General features: G+C 37.0%; 1 protein-coding gene across 1 annotated transcript in view; it reads right to left on the reverse strand.

The window, feature by feature from the left end:
- CTNNA3 (catenin alpha 3) overlaps positions 1–17237 on the reverse strand; it is a 1620658-nt gene that overhangs the window by 745398 nt on the left and 858023 nt on the right. The window lies entirely within an intron of this gene.

The following is a 17237-nucleotide window of genomic DNA, read 5'->3' on the forward strand; positions in this document are numbered from 1 at the left end:
AAAGAATGACAACTAGATGTTTTCTCAGGCTCTTCTATTTGGCTGCCTCCTTTTGTTCAATCAGATAATTTAGAGTATGCTAACATGCATTACTAGGTCCTATTAGAAAAACAGATGCCAAGGCCAAAATTATTTGTCAAGACAAAGAAGGATATTTTATAAAAGTATAATGGGAAAAAAAGATTATGGGCTTTGAATCCATTCAGACCTGTGTGCACAATCTAGTTCACCCATCTTCCAACTGTGACACTGGTAAGCTGATTCACCATTCTTAGCCTTACCTTTCTATAAAATGAGGCAAATAATATCTAAATGAGATAATGCTTGTTACACTGTTTGGCACACAAAAGCACTTACACAAGATAGCTATTACTATAAGCATTATCTGCATGGTGTTTTTTTGCTTTGCTTTGTTTTTTTCTTTTCTTTTCTAAGTCCTGAACCATTACCTACATAATTTTATCCTCACAATACCCTGGAAGGTAATATTATTCCCATTCTGCATTTGAGGAAACTGAATCACAAAGAAGTTAAGTCAGTGCCATAGGGCATATTAGGAAACAACTTTAGGGCATTTTAGGAAACACCTTCTATATCTCATCACATAAAAACAGAGGTACAGAGAGTCTAAAGTGAGAGTTCCTTTGACTCTCTATTAGTGTTAATTTTGCACAACTATTTTCATCATGGTAGAATTAATCTTTCAAAATTTGTCCCCACAATGTTAAATACCTTCCTCTTACAGATCACTGAAAGTGGATGCATTGTGGTGTGTGTGTGTGTAGGCTGAAAAGGTAGTATCACGGAGTTGTGTTTGGTAGAAGGGGGTAGTAATTGCATATTTTGTACATTTTTGGTCAATAATCTGAAGAATTATCCAAGAAAAAAATATTCCATTCATTAAGATACTAAAGATAGAAGACAAAACAAATAAAATGCTGGTGAATGAGGACTTACCTAAAAGTATAATGTCCACGGTACAGTGGCACAACTGAGAACGGAAGCTAATTAACATGTTTTTATTTTATATTATTTGAATGTTGCTTACAGGCTTAGAAAGTTCTATCATCTTGGGCATTAATTTTTTGGGTTTTTTTTTCCTGTGTGGTCCTTATCTTGGAGAAAGAAGGTATTCAGTCTGTTAACAAGGTAAAAAAAAAATAAAAAATCATTCCAACTGTTAGGAAAATAATAAATGAGCTGGGGATTCTTCAGGACTAAGCGGTTAATCAGGGCCAAATCTGTGAGCAATCTGTGTATAGGAAGCTGCTAAATCCGCATTGATGTAAATGATCACAATGTTAAAGAATGGGGTTGTCCAAAAATCCCCAAAGCCTGCAGGCTGGGGGATGGGGAAAGGAAGCAGCTTTCAGGATGCCTTTACATGCCTGGGGCTAGTGGCAAGTGTCTTTGTTACACAAATGTCTTTAATGCTTCCAAGGCCTCAAGAAGATGGGAGGGGTCTTGGACCAGAAGATGGTATGGAAAGAGCACACAGAGCCTGTGTGAGGTTCTGTGAATGGTCAGAACTGGGTACCATGCCCACTGTATCACAGGACGCAGTCAGGGATTTAAAAATAAGCGGCAGACATTTTAATTGGGTACTCCATGCAGTTTTAAGAAGGTGCATCATGCAGTTTTGAAAAGGGGACACCACATGTCTTTGAAAAGGAAGGAACACCATGCAGCTTTAAGAACATCTTGTGGCTTGGAGAAGGGGGGATACCTTTGTGGTTTTGGAAAGGAAAGGCTGGGAATCCACGTGGTTCTGGATTAAAAGCTGGCAGGCACCACAATACAGAAAGGCCTCCCCAATCAGAATTGAATGATTGGCAGCTACTGGTAAAGCTGAACTTTGTCAAGGAAGTAGGGAAATGGTATCTCTAGCTTTTCTAAAACTAGCCTGGTTTGGTAAGAGGAGGCTGAATTATGTGTTTGTGAGTGTTTTAAAGAAAATAAGACTTAACGGCAGAAATCCGCAAATAATCTAAATCTATATAACTATTAAATAAACAATTCTTTTTCTTTTCACTAAACTCTGGTATTGAGAGTTGCAATTCTGGCAGTGGGCAATTGGGCCCCTAACAAAACAGCCTGTGGGAACTGTTTCAATCAGAGATCCCAGGGCTTCTGTTACAACAACACAGAAGCCCAGAGACCTCTTCAGCTCCTGTAAAACTGTCTATGGGGTCACCCTCTCACCGCAGCACTACAGGCCTTTTTTAAATTCATCAGGGAGCTGCATAGCTGTGAAGCTTCTGAATGCTGAATTATGGACAACTGATCTATGCACCATCACTTAGCTACCTGCCAATCATAACTCAGGTCTAATCTTTGTTAGCTTCCTGTAGAAATGTCTGAAACTGATCATAAATTCCTGAAGTGATCGTCTATATTGTTGTGAAGATGTGCTTTTCATATACTGGAAAATTTAGAAAGCAGGACTCCCCAAAAGGAGACTCCTACACCTGTGATGAGTAACTTCTCTAATGTGGACTGTTCTTGCACAACCTTAGGTAGGAAGGTGTCCTAGAAACAATCATAGAAATAGATCGATTTTGGGTGATTACTATGCTTTTCCTCAATCATCTTCCTCTTGCTAATTAAAAAAAATTATAACAACCATAAAAATAATAAAATTAGGTACAGAATGAGGGGATTTCCCACCCCATTGGCATGAACTTATAGATCAAATGGGATGCTTCTACTGACAACGGTTCAGACTTCTACACAGAAGAATGGTTGGTGGCAGTCTGTTTCTTAAAAAGATCTGCGGACCGCACTTCCTGCTGTCAGTTTTTGCCACAAAGCTCTATGGACTCCTCTCTGGTGTCAAAGTTATCAGCATTACCTCATGCCTAAACTAAGCAAGAAAACCTAATTCAAGGGGTTTAAGACACTGGAAAATATGATAACATAAAATGTATGCATCTGGGCATTAAAAGCCTTCTAAATCTTCCAGCATAGGCAAAACAAGAATACCACATCCATGTGTGTGCCTCCAAGCTTATAAAGCAATTCCATAGCTATTTCCTCTGACTTCAAGGTCATCTTTTTAAAAAAGACTGCTGCCCTGGCCAAATGGCTCAGCTGGTTGGAGCACCTCCTGTACACTAGAAGACTGCAGATTTGATTTCTGGAAAGGGCACATACCTAGGTTGCAGATTCAATCCCTTGTTGGGGTGAATGCAGGAGGCAACTGATCAATGTTTCTCTCTCATATCAGTGCTTCTCCCTCTCTCTCTCTGGAAAATCAATAAACATATCCTTGGGAGAGGATATAAAAAAAAAAAAGATTGTTGCTTTAATGTTTCTCCTTTGGTCCTTGCCAACATTGCTAAAAATTGTTGAATTTTTGAAATCAGATACACCTGCAGTTAGAGTGTAACTGTCCACTTGTGGCAGCTTTCCTGAGTGTATTTTATATCCGATGGGCTGCTAGTTGACAGATGTACCATAGCTCTTGTCTAATTAATATTCTGGGGATTATGGCTACATTGTTTATATAAAAACATTTAAATGATTTGAATCAACTGTTGATCAGAGATAAATAAATTTATTCACTAATATTGTTACAGAACCCCTGGGCTGCTCCAGTTGAAAACAAACCCACGGGCTCTTTAGTTAGGGGCCCGATTGCCCGCCGCCAAAATTATAACTCTCAATACCTGAGTTTGGTGAAAAGAAAAAGAATTGTTTATTTAACAGTTATATAGATTTAGTTATTTGCGGATTTCTGTTGTTAAGTCTTATGCTCTTTAAAATACCCACAAACACATATCCTTGCCTCCCCCCTTCCAAACCAGGCTAGTTTTAGGAAAGTCAGAGAAACCGTTTCCCTACTTTCCAAACACAGTTCAGCTTTACCAGCAGCTGCCAATCATTCAATCCTGATTGGGGAGGTCCTTTCTGTGCTGTGGTGCCCTCCAGCTCTCAATGCAGAACCACCTGGATTCTCAGCCTCCTTGCAAACTGCCTTCTTCCTGCAAAACCGCGTGGATCTTCTCTCCTTCTCGAAACTGCATGGCGAGAGCCTCTTAAAGCAGCCTGGAGACCCCTTCTCCAAGCCACATGGAGAAGGCCCCTTCACCAAGCCATGTGGAGGGAGCACACGAGAGCGGGAGAGCAGGAGAGCGAGAGAGCCCGAGAGCTAGCGTGCAAGCGTGCCAGAGAGAGTCAGAGCGCCAGAGCCAGAGCGCGAGAGAACCCGAGTCAGAGAGCGAGAGTCCGAGCTAAAATGTCTGCAGCTTATATATCCCTGACTGCGTCATCTGACGCAGTGGGCGTTGCAAACAGTTCTGACCATTCACAGACCCTTAGGTAGGCTCTGTGTGCTTTCCATACTGTCCCCTGGTTCAAGACTCCTCCCATCTGCCTGAGGCTTTGGATGCATTAAAGCCATTTGCATAAGAAAGACAGTAGCCACCAGCCTCAGGCATGTGGAAGCATTTGAAAAGCTGCTTACTTCTCCCCATCCCCCAGCAGCAAACTCTGGGGATTTTTGGACTCCCCTGTTTCTGTAACAATATGACATTATCTTAGATTTTTTAATAGCAGGGTATTTTGATTTTTACCTAGAACATTAATAATATAGTAATTAATAAAATAATTAATAAAGTATTTTTTAGAAGGCAAAGTACAGACATTTCTGCTACGCCTCCTGCCCCACACATGCTTACTTTATCCACTATCAACATCCTGTACCAGAGGGTACCGTTTTTAAACTTATTGTAACACTGATGAACCTACATTGACTTTTCATATGATACAAATGATGATGTAAACAGTTCTGATGTTTTACATTCTATGGTTTGGACAAATGAATAATGATTTGTATCAATCTTTGTGACATCATACAGAGTATTTTCACTGCCTTAAAAATTCTCTGTGCTCTGCCTATTTATCCCTTCCCCTAATACCTGACAACCACTGATCCTAGCTGATAAGTTGCTATAGGACAGTCTATCTTTTCTTTGTCTGTGATTGAATTCACCTCAGCACCCAGCACAGCTCCTGTTTTAAATATATATTTGAATATATGTATATTTAAATATATATTTGAGGAATAAATGACTTTTTGGAAACATAATGCAAACTCTTTTGACATCATGTTGCAATCAAAGAAAAATTAAAGCCAACTTATATATTCTCCTTTGACACAATGAGTATTGATTTGATTATAGCAATGGTTGGAGTGAAAGAGTGAGGCAGAGAGTTATAGTGAAAGAAAGAGGAAGAGAAGGAGAATGTGTAGTAGTCATTTACTAGGCTGATTCAAAGCACAAAAGTCAAACCCTGTAGAATGTTCTGCTTTTCTTTTGAAACTCCATGCATAATTAAAAAAAAAAAAAATGTCAGAGTGGTCTAGAAAAGCCAAGTCTCTTTGCATGCTGTTTATACTTTATAAAAAGTAAAATGCAGAGTAAATTAGACTTTGTTTTTCAGGAATAGGAGTATTTCTTAAAAAGCATCAATTCTAACACTTAATCTTGTATAAGTGCCAGACTACTTTCTGGAGATACACAGCTATAGCTTTCAACAGGTCTAATGTACATATGAATGAACCTTTTGCAAGAACACCCTTATCCTCTTTTCATTCCTACTTTAGCACTGCTTGCAAAGAGCAAAGCAGATAAGAGGAAAAAGCTGATCATCTTTGTGTCCTTAATACTTTTTGATTCACCTCTGATTTCAAGGTTAATCAGTACAGGAAAGAAAACTGGAAGGAACCAACTTCCCCAAACTAAGTTCCTTTCCTGTATTTTACTACCTAGCTACAATACCTGATTCTCTTGCAGATCTTACCTATATATCTTACAAAAACCCATCTTGCTGAAATTTGCCTTTCAAAACTTGACCTGAGAACAGAGCTTGCAAAACTAGTGGTCATTGGCATTATGTATTGGCACAAATGATGGAGCTGTGCTTTTGCTTTTATTCTGTTTTAAATTGATTACAATTTCTACAATTAGAAATCAACACACTTTTACATTAAATTCTATATTTCCGGGTTCTTTTATGAAATTCTTATGTGTGAAAACACAGGACCTTGTATTCACGCACAGAAATAATGGACCAAGCGTGAGATGCAGTTCACCCTTTAAAGTGGGTTTGTATTTTCCCTTGTGTCACAGGTACTTCCCCTCCAAGCCTTTTCACTTATTACTGATTTGACACCCTACTGTAAGCACTTGAACTCTATGCCCCTGCCTTGGGGATGCTCTGCACACAAGGATGAGAGGAGACTGAGTGATGGAAAGAAGTACCTCTAAATGCATTTTAGGTTAGAAAGAATAATCCTAATAAAATGCTCTGGGATTTTTAACTTCTGCTAGGGAGTTAGGCTTTTTCAGACTAACCAAGGAAGCTAAATAGTATACAAATTACTGATTAAAAGGCAAAATACTTCTGTTCAAGATGGCAATGTAGGCAGACATGACTTGCCTTCTTGCACAACCATGTCAAAATTACAACTAAGATATAGAACAGCCATCACTCAGAACAGTCAGAAATCAAGTTGAATAAGAGTCTGACAACTACAAAATTAAAGAAACCACATCCATTCAGACTGGTAGGAGGGGTGTGGATGCAGAACAGGCTGGTCTCTCACCCATGTGCGGTAGATAAAAATTCAGGAGAAATATTTCAAGAGCAAGGAGTCCCAGCCTCATACCAGGCCCCTAAGCCCAGAATTCTAGTGCCAGGAAGATAAGTCCCCACAACTTCTGGCTGCAAAAACCAGCAGGGATTGAGTCAGTGGAAGAAACTGCTGAAACCCCAAGCAGTTCTTCTTAAAGAACCTACACATGTACTTACCTACACAGATTTCTCCCTATGAGCTCTGGCACCAGGGTAGCAACTTGAAAGGCATCAGTAGTATAGAGGAAGAAATTGAAGGGTCTGACATCAAGGTGAACAGAGGCCATTGTCCCTTTTTTAAATTCTCCCCCCACAAAACCAGAAAAATGGTGCCATATCTGAGACTCCATCAACCTGGCTAACACTGTCTGACCCACTTTGAAGATCCCCAGAGACTCTGCCAAACCCAATTTATGGGCCCACCAAAGCTGCTTTTTTATATAAATGGCTGGTCTTGGCTAATGATTCACAACTTCCTAAATCCTATCAAACAAGCAACAGCTGGCCTTAGTGAGCCCCAGGCCTGGCATTAGCAGCAGCCAGCCTAGATTCACTGCTTAGCTTCACTAGGGTATCTCCACAAGTAGCAGCCAACTCAGATTGCTTAATAGCTCAGGCAGGTTGGCCTCAGGCAAAACACAGGTGGGAGCTGACTTTGGCCTGCACCCAGGAAACCCCAGAACCAAAGAACCCAGTGGACAGTTACAGACCATGTCAGAATACCACCACCCTGCTCTTGCACACTTGATCCTCCACAGCAGGCAGATGTTGGTGGTCAGTTGTCACAGCCAGTCCTTGCAACTGACTGGCCTGGGTAAATCCCTCCTATTGACCTTCCAACAGCAACCATGGTTCAACTACAAGGGGAAGGTCTACTCAGCCAATATGAAGGGTGCACATCAAGTACCCAGCTTGGGTGATAGGAGAGGCTGTGCCACTGGACCCTGTGGGACACCTATTATGTTAGGCTACACTACCAAGACAGAGAGTCATAGCAGCTCTACCTAATACATAGAAACAAACACAGTGAGGCTGCCAAATGAGGAGACAAAGATTCATGGCCCAAATGAAAGAACAGATCAAAACTCCAGAAAAAAAGCTAAATGAAGAATTCAAAACACTGATTATAAGGATGCTCAAGGAACTTAGTGAGGACCTCAACAGCATAAAAAAGATCCAGTCAGAAACAAAGGATACACTAATTGAAATAAAGAACAATAAACAAGGAAACAACAGTAGAGTAAATGAAGTCAAAAATCAAGTCAATGATATGGAACATAAGGAAGCAAAAAACAATCAATCAGAACAAGAAGAAGAAAAAAGAATCTAAAAAAGTGAGAATAGTATAAGCAGCCTCTAGGATAATTTCAGGAGGTCCAACATTTGCATCATAGAGTACCAGAAGGAAAAGAGAGAGTGAGCAAGAAATTGGAAATCTTTTTGAAAAAAATAATGAATGCAAATTTCCCTAATTTGATGCAAGAAATAGAATTGCAAGCCCAAGAAGCAAAGGGAGTCCCAAATAAGATGGATACAAGGAGGTCCATTCCACCCCAAAGGTTAAAGATAGAGAATCTTAAAAGCAGCAAGAGAAAATAATTAGTTACCTGCAGGAGAGTTCCTGTAAGACTGTCAGCTGATTTCTCAAAAGTAACTTTGCAGGCAAGAAGGGACTGGCAAGAAATATTCAAAGTCATGAAAAGCAGGGACCTACAGCCAAAATTGCTCTTCCCAGCAAAGGTATCATTTAGAATCAAAGGGCAGATGAAGTGCTTCCCAGACAAGAAAAAGCTAAAGGATATTATCACCACCAAACCATTATTATATGAAATGTTAAAGGGATGCATTTAAGAAAAAGAAGATGATTAGAACTATGAACAATAAAATGGCAAAAAATACATATCGATCAACAATTGAATCTAAAAAACAAACTAAGCAAACAAGAACAGAGACAGAATCATGGATACAGAAAACATTTTAATGGTTGCCAGATGGGAGGGGGTTTGATGAAATGGGTGAAGAGGTGAGGGGGTTTGAAGTACAAATAGGTAGAGAATAGCCATGGGATTGTAAAGTATAATATAGGGAATGGAGTAGCCAAATAACTTTTACCAATGAATCATAGACATAAACAATGGTGCAGGAATCGCCTGAGGGAGTGGGGGGTGCTGGCTGGAGGGAGGGCAAAGGGGGGAAATTAGAACTGTAATAGCATAATCAATAAAATACATTTTCTTAAAGGTAAAATATATCCTAAGATGCAAACAATCAACTTACAAATGGACTATACTTCTTTTTCATCAGGAAATGATTAATGATCTCACTTAGGTCTTATATCTTGGAATAATCACTAAGAATTAGCTAAGCAGTTACCTAAGAATCATAAAGAAAACATATAGAGGAATTCATGGGCATAAATGTGTACTTCTGGCTTTCTGCTTCTCTAGTAAGAAAACTGGAATAAGATTAGAGATTCTTAGAAAAAATATGAAGTCAACTCTTAGAACTTTTGTAGCTTGAGCCGCTTGTCTGAAAGCATTCAGAAATGTTTTTCCTCACTCCATCAAGAAGTTAAATATATAAAACTCAGACTCACTTTCTATTCTTAGATTTATTGTGCTATTGATAGAATGAAGCTGATACCATACTCTGTCTGCCATTTGTTAGCTGTGTGAATTTAGAAGAGTTGCTTAACTGCTTTCAGCCTGGGTTTCCATATTAGCAAAATGTTTATTGTGAGTATTGACATAATGAGGTAATTAGTAGAAGGTGTTTTGCATGATGTTGGTATAGATTACTAAAAGTTTTATTTACTGTATTTGACTTTAATTTCTTCCCTTGTTTTTCTTTTCTTTTCTTTTTATTATCCACAAAAAGTTATTTTTGTCTTGGAAAAGCCATAAAATAACAACTCCTCCAATACTTTTGGTTAACTAGTCTCTTCCAAGTATAACCATATTATTTACATGTATAAAACAAATAGAACTCTTCCTCTGGTTTCTAGAAGTTTGAATGTGAGCAATGGAGAATATTTAGTCCCTTGTTTTTTCACTTACAGATAATTAAACTGAATTCCAGAGAGGTTTAGTGATTTGTTAAAGTCACTTAAGCAGAAGAGTAGTACTCTTCTTTTTAAAAAGCACAAAAGACAAAAATGAAACCACATTTTAACTGTAGGTCTCTATGTATATGAGCTCTATAGACCACACTGTAGAGTGACTCACTATATACATAAATAGTGATATGTATTTAATTAAGTGGAATAGTGAGTTGATTAAAATAAATATATCAGTCCTGCTCTGGACAGTGTTGCTCTGTTGATCGGAGAGTGTCATCCTATAACCTAAAAGTTATGGGTTCACTCCCTGGTCGGAGCGTGTATAGGAGGCAACCAATTGATGTTTCTTGTTTATCTCTCACATCAATGTCTCTCTCTCTCTCTCCTCTCTCCCTCTCTTTCTCTCTCTTTCCCTCTTTTCCCCTTCCTCTCTCTCTAAAAGCAATGAAAAAAAAAAAAAAAAAGCCCTTGTGAGAGGATAAAAAAAGAAAAAGAAATATTGGCCAAAATGTTTGTTTTGATTTTTCCATACAATGGCTCTAGTAGTGCTTAGTTGTCTTTAACTTCATTCAAAACAATTTTGTTAGATTGTATTGTGACAGCTGTCATATCAGCACATATTAAGAAAACTTATCAAAATCGGTGAATTATTATTGTCCAGCTATTTTAATATTGAAGATGGAAGAAACAGGCTACATTTTCCAGCATATTATGTATTATTATTTCAACAAAGGTAAAAATGCAACTGAAATACAAAAAAGAAAGATTTGTGCAGTGTATGGAGAGGGGCTGTGACTGATTGAACATGTCAAAAGTGGTTTTTGAAGATTCTTGGTATATTGACATTTTGGCCAAATAATTCTTTGCTGTGGAGCTATATTACGCATTGGAAGATGTTTGACAGCATCCCTGGCCTCTACCCACTAGAAGCCAAAAGCAGGAGATAGCTGACATACTCAAAATATCCAAATTAATAAAGTTATTGGTGAAGATAAAAAAAAGTATCTTTTATTTTACAAAAAAAATACTAAATGGATATTTTGGTCAACCCAATAGATTAGTCCCTACTTCCATCATCAGGCTGGTGATTAAAACAAAGTTTGGTTTCTAGACTTGGAATTTCTTGTCAATTAGTTGGCATGCTTGCTAAATAACCCTTGGCCAAATACCATCATGGAGAGTCATACTGCAAGTTTCTAGTTTCAGAGAAGTTTCACACACCAATTAATTGTATGTCAAACTTCGTTTACATAATTTCTATGGGAGCTTTGGCACAAGCCATTTTTGGCCTGTTAATGTTCTTAAAATTTTTTTTATCTGTATTTGGAAGTTGAATACAGAGGTCCAACAACTACAGACAAATTTAAATTACCTAATAAAGTTATTTTTTTCAAATGGAAAATGCTGTTGCTTATTAGGGGTATTAGAGATTCCAGCAAACTTTTTTTCAAATAACACTTTGAAGAAATAAACAAAACAAAACATGCTAAATAGAGGAAAAGAAGGAAGACTAATATTCATTAAAAAACACTATCCACATCATGTGGCATTTGGTACACTAACCTGTTATCTCATCTGATCTTACTATTACCTTCACATTTTCATTGAGTATGTCCTTTACAAGACAGATACAAGAGATATAAATGACTGTCCCCAAAACATCAAGTGAGGATTCAAACTCAAGTCTGTTGCCATGTTTCACACATCACTCAATAAATCATGCTATTTACCATCTTTAAGATTTTTTATAGCATTAATGAACATTCAACTTCATTTGTTTATATACTAACTTATTCAACAATGATTTATTGAATGCTGCATTTACTATATATCTGGCTATGGAAACAAAAAACAAAGGCTCTAAGCACCATCCCCAGAATCCAGCACAAAATGTCACATAGTAGGCACTGAAGACATATTTGTTAAATGAGTGAATAAAGGAATGAATGAATGAATCCACCCTATTATCAACTTGATAATCATCTATCTAGCCTGATATATATTCACCAGGCAATGATGACTATTATACACTTAAAATATGAGTAGTCTAGATTAAGATAGGCTGTAAGTGTAAAATACACACCAGATTTTTAAGACTTAGTACAAAAAAAAAAAAAAAAAAAGAACATAAGATAGCTCATTAGTTTTTATATCAATTACATGTTGAAATAATACCTGGAGTGGAGTAGATTAAATAAAACATTAAGATTAGTTTTATCTGTTTATTTTTACTTTTTTTTTAGTATGACTACTAGAAAACTTTAAATTATGTATGTGGTTTGCCCTCTATTTCTACTGAGTACCACTGATCTGGTGCCATTAAGTCATGAAGCACTTGCTTTTCTGTTCCAATTTGATTATTAAAAGTAGTTTTCTTCTCTCTCTTTAATGTATAATGATGTTACATTTTCAATTCAGTCCTTTTTAAATGCCAGTCTATGCTCATGAGATTCGAATCAATTGTTGAGGGTTAGGAAATTTTATATCCAGATGCAAAATAGTCCATATGAAAATGCTCTTAACATATGACCTCCCTGTAAATTTTTCTCTGGTGAGAAGGAACTGCATTGCTCCAACTTCTTCACTGGATCCAGTCCTGTAAGATGAAATCTAACCTCCTCACCCCGGCAATCACTACTCAAGGCTGTTATCAACTGCCTCTATTCCACTTTAGCCAGTTTAGCAATCTAGATTTCACGGCTACAGCATTCCTGCAACACAGGAATGAGCATTGTGCCTCTAGTCAAACTGTTATCTCCACTTGGAGTTCTAGTTTTTCAAATCCAACTTCTGCCTAGTCTTCAAGGTTTGATGAAAATATTGCTTGTTTCATGTTGAATTCCCATAATATGCTAATCCTATATAGTTTTCTCTCTCCTCTTAATTCCAAAACATTAATATTCCATTTTTAAAAAATGTATTCTTGATTATTGTGGACTCTTGACTTTTCTGTAACTGTAGTACTAGCATTTTCCTGTACTCCAAATTTATAAAGAAAGCCTGAAACATGGAAAGTTCACTCACTAGGCTTTTAAGGCTCAAGTTCATCATGTCTTTTAGCTGAAGGAGGATTAATTTGTTGAGCAGTTTTTAATCCAGGCAGTGGGAAGCCACACTTATGCACTCTATTATACATAAGCAGGCATTCGTGCACTCCATTATACATAAGCAAAGGCACTCCTGACTTAGCTATACAATTCTTCCGACCAAAAATGAGAGCTGCAAGATGCTCCCTGAGAACAGTTGTCAGTTTGTGTACAACTATAAGTATGGGATTGTTCTTTTCTTTCGAAGGAGGAGGAGGAAAAATGGAAGGAGACTCTAAAAGCTTTATTTATTTATAACTGAACATATTCTTATTTGATAGCAGATGATCAATTAAAGCAACGTGTGACATTGAACAGCATTGTGTCAACAAGCAAAGATATCAGCAGAGCTGACAGCAATAAGACTTCTTACAAAACAGCAAGCATCCCTCTACAGCCTACTCTTTGGCAGCCTACACTTTGGCTTTGCTAAATATGGCTCACCATTTTGGGAGTGGGAATAATCAGCTTTGTAGATTGGAAGGAAGTATTATAATTAAATATACACCCACTTTTTTCCTTTTTGATGAAAGATTCTCATGAAACTTACTAAAATAAGGTGCATCACGACAGATGAATTTTTGATGAGTAAGTCAAAGCACTGACAAAGCTGGTTTTTCACATAGAGAAACTTCTTTAGTTCTTAGAACATTTTTAAACCTAGATCATTAACACTGTCATATTGGTAATAATTAATATGCTAAAACCTATGAGATAAACTGGAGATTTTACTGATTTTAGCATGAACTGATTTTCTGAGAACAAATCAGAATATGATTAAAAAGTAATAATGGGTTTTTTAAATTAATTTTAGAGAAATATTAAATAATAGCCATTATAATAAATAATACATTTGTTGAATACAATGACAATTATTATTTTGAATAATAGTTGTGTCACCACATTAAAGTTACACATTATATCTCCAGAGTAGGCCAAGTTCTTTAAAGACGTTATCAAATTGTCACAAACTCCCGAGTAAAATCTGAAGCAGGGTTTATATAGTGTCTGCTTTTGATGATTAATGGCAAAAGCACCTGCTAAATCACTGTGAAGAATTATTTTAAAGTATCCATGTACAGTAGAGTAGAGAAGTACTCTACTAAAATAATTGAGCTCAGGCATATATCTCAAGTCCAGTTTCTGAAATCCCCAAAGTCAAATTTTTAGAGACCCAAAGTCAAGTTTTAGAGGGAATGAGAACTGAGTTGGTGTTAGAAATTTGTTCCTTCATTCAATACAGATTTACTTGGCGCTAGCTCTAAAGACTGCTATTATTCGAGGGGGTTCAAAATGATAAAAGATAAAATCCTTATTCTCTAGAACTACTGAATATTTTTATTTTTAAGATAAAATTAATATTTTAAACTTTCTGTCTAATAGGTATTATTGGTAGAAGCTAATAGAGTTAAGGGTGCCCTAAGTCACTATCTGTGTAAGATCAAAGTACTGGGGAAGCATAGTCAATGAGCATATTTGTCATTAATTACTAATCACTAAGTGAAGATGACTTTCAAAATGCCAGCTTCTTGATTCTTGTTTCTCCTTCCCACTGTGGCTTGGTGGATCCAAAAATACAGAATAATTTAGATATTCAGAGTAGCAATAATAGTCACTTTGAATAATAGTCACTTAGTTCAGCATAACAAAATAAAACTACTCACAAGGATCTACGTTCACCAGTTATTGGCACTACCTAGGGTTTTATAAGTATCATTTCACCCATGGTCATTTTAAAATTTTCTACCAAACAACATGGTAATATTATGGGAGACCTCAGACATGACATCACTAAAGAATAGGAATGTTCAGGCCTAATTATTGACCAAAGTATTCCTTATTCCCATTTTTTTTCTCTACTATCTCAGATTCTTTTGGTTTTCAAATTATCATCCATATAATTTCTTAATGATTGGTCTTTTTGTGCTTTGTGTTCAGTTCCACTTTTTACTATATTTTTTGTAAAAGTTGCACATTAACCATTATCTAAAGTGTTCCTTTAACAGCATAGAATTTTCCTTCAATGATCTGATAGGAATTCTTTAAAAGTGAACTTTTTTTTTCTATTTAAGTTTTACTTCAACAAGGTCACTGATTTTAGATTTCTCTGACACAGTGGAGGCATCAAAACACAAACATGTTGAAAATATCTTTTTCTTGAAGCCATTTAGAATCTAAGGGTTTCTGCCCTACTATGTCAAATTGCCCAGCTTGGGAGTAAGATGGGTACATGTGCATGTCTGTGTAGGGAGGTGGTAGGAAGCAGGACGGGAGAGGAGTGATAAGCAATCTATACAAAGTTAACTCAGAACGCCTTCTGAAACTGACAAATCCTCGTATATAAGCTCTCGTATTTCCCCAACTGTCACAGACATTTGTCTCAACGGTTTGTAATAAATTAATGATGATTTTCCTTTGTTGCTTTGGTTAGACATCTCCCTCCAAAAATGAATTTTCCTGGGAGATAAATATAATGATCTTTTTCTTTCCCTCTTGATAAAGAACCCAGTGTGTAAGTGAAATACTTAAAATCATTTTCGTTTTCTCCTATGTCTTTATCCCTCAAAAAATAGAAGTCTCTCAATTGGATCATAGAAGTTTAGAAACTGGTAGTAGCCTTAAACATTATCATTTTTTTTAACCTTCACTTTAGAAATAAAGCAAATGAAGCCCAGAGAAGTGTAATAGATTGAAGGCAGCAACAAATCCCTCACTATTCCTTCCATTGAGAAGTGGAGTCTCGTGCCCCCCACTGCGACTCACTCCTTGTGTTGGGGCAGGCTCTGTGATTGTTTTGACCCATAAAATACAGAGGAAGTCACACCCTGACAATTTCTGGGCCCAGCCCTTAAGAGAACATCAGCTTCTACTTTCTGTCTCTGGCTTGCTCTTGGGACTTCTATCAGAACCCAAAATTAATTATGTGCAAGAGGCTGAAGCCGCACAGAGAGACCGTGGACTGGTACTCCAGTCAACAACCATAGCTGAGCTCCCAGCGACAGCTAATGAGCACTTTCAGTCATGGGAATGTGCCCCCTTGCATGTCTATTCTAGTCCAACATTCAAAGGGCTTCAGAGGGCTACATTCCCAGCCAATATATGACAGCAATCACATGAGAGACCCTAAGTGAGAACTGCCCACCTCTCTCTGCCCAGTCAATCTGCACACCAGTGGGAGAATAATAAATGGTTGTTTTAAGCCACTAAGTTTGGGGGACATCTGTTATGTAGTAAAAGTCAACTAGAATTGAAAGTTACATAGACCAGCTTCTAAGTAAGTATACCAAAGTGAGAACTTATAAGACTCTAAATCCAGCATAATCTTAGAATGTGTTAAGGGAACATGCAGAGTTAAATTAGACTCATTCTCAGTCCCCCAGGTAGCTCAAAATTCCAAAATCTTTTTCTTTCAATAATCACATAAAATATAAAATTATCAAAATTCTTAAACTTTTAAAACAGACCTTGAGAGTTCTGCCTACATAATAAGGAACCATCATGTGGTAGTAAATTAAGGTTGTGTTTTCAAGTGTTCCCTGAAGGCAATCCCTTAGTAACAAGTATCATGAAAAAGACTTCCTTAGGCAAATTCTGGGAAATTCTGGCAAATTAAAGTAGTCTCTTTAACTCTAGATTTTTTAGAAATGTAAAATGTCCAAGAGAATAAACTTTTCCCCCCAAATTGTGTGATCAAGGAGTCCCTCTTTACTGAGCACCTCATGAGATTTATGATTCACAGAATCACTCAGCTGAGAAAAAGAAATAGGGATGCAACTTTATTAGCAGAAATCAACTTCTACTTTCAGAATATTTTACCAAAAAGTTGTTTTCACAATTTGGTGTGCCTGCCGCTTTGAGAATACCGTACATTTTTTAGACAAAACTTCTACAATCTCAGGGACTAAACTCAGGTACCTTTAACAACCTGGTCCCTCTGCTCTGGTCTCTTAACACTTTCTGTGGCAATAGTTGATGAATATAGATGAATGAATATAAGAAGACATAAATAAAACTAGCTAAATAATTGAATGAATTAGTTAAAAATTGCAAACCTGGAAGTCAGCACTGACTCTAATTAACGCTGGTTTGGATTTTGTACTTTTGTTTCCATATAAGGCTAATGGGAAGTGTAACCATCACCCTGTCTTACAGAATTCTTGGGAATGTCAAAGGACATGTCAAAGTTGAAGTGGGGAAGTTTTAGGGCTAAAGTGATCTTAGCAATCATCTATTTATTCACTCCTTTCAATTTTTTAGATGGGGAGACTAAGATTCAGAAAAAGAGTTTATAGTACGTGTGCTGGCCACATTAGAAACTTTCTTCATTAAAAATGTTAGCAAAGCCCTCTATTTTAGTTTATGTTATATTGAAAGCTGTGATTCTAATTCAGATGATGGCTATTTCTAACACAAGTTTTACAAGTAATTTTGGCCCCAAAACACATATTTCACCT

The sequence above is a fragment of the Furipterus horrens genome, unplaced genomic scaffold (assembly GCF_987537825.1).
Source record: "Furipterus horrens unplaced genomic scaffold, mFurHor1.1.pri manual_scaffold_5, whole genome shotgun sequence".
Lineage (NCBI taxonomy): Eukaryota > Metazoa > Chordata > Mammalia > Chiroptera > Furipteridae > Furipterus > Furipterus horrens.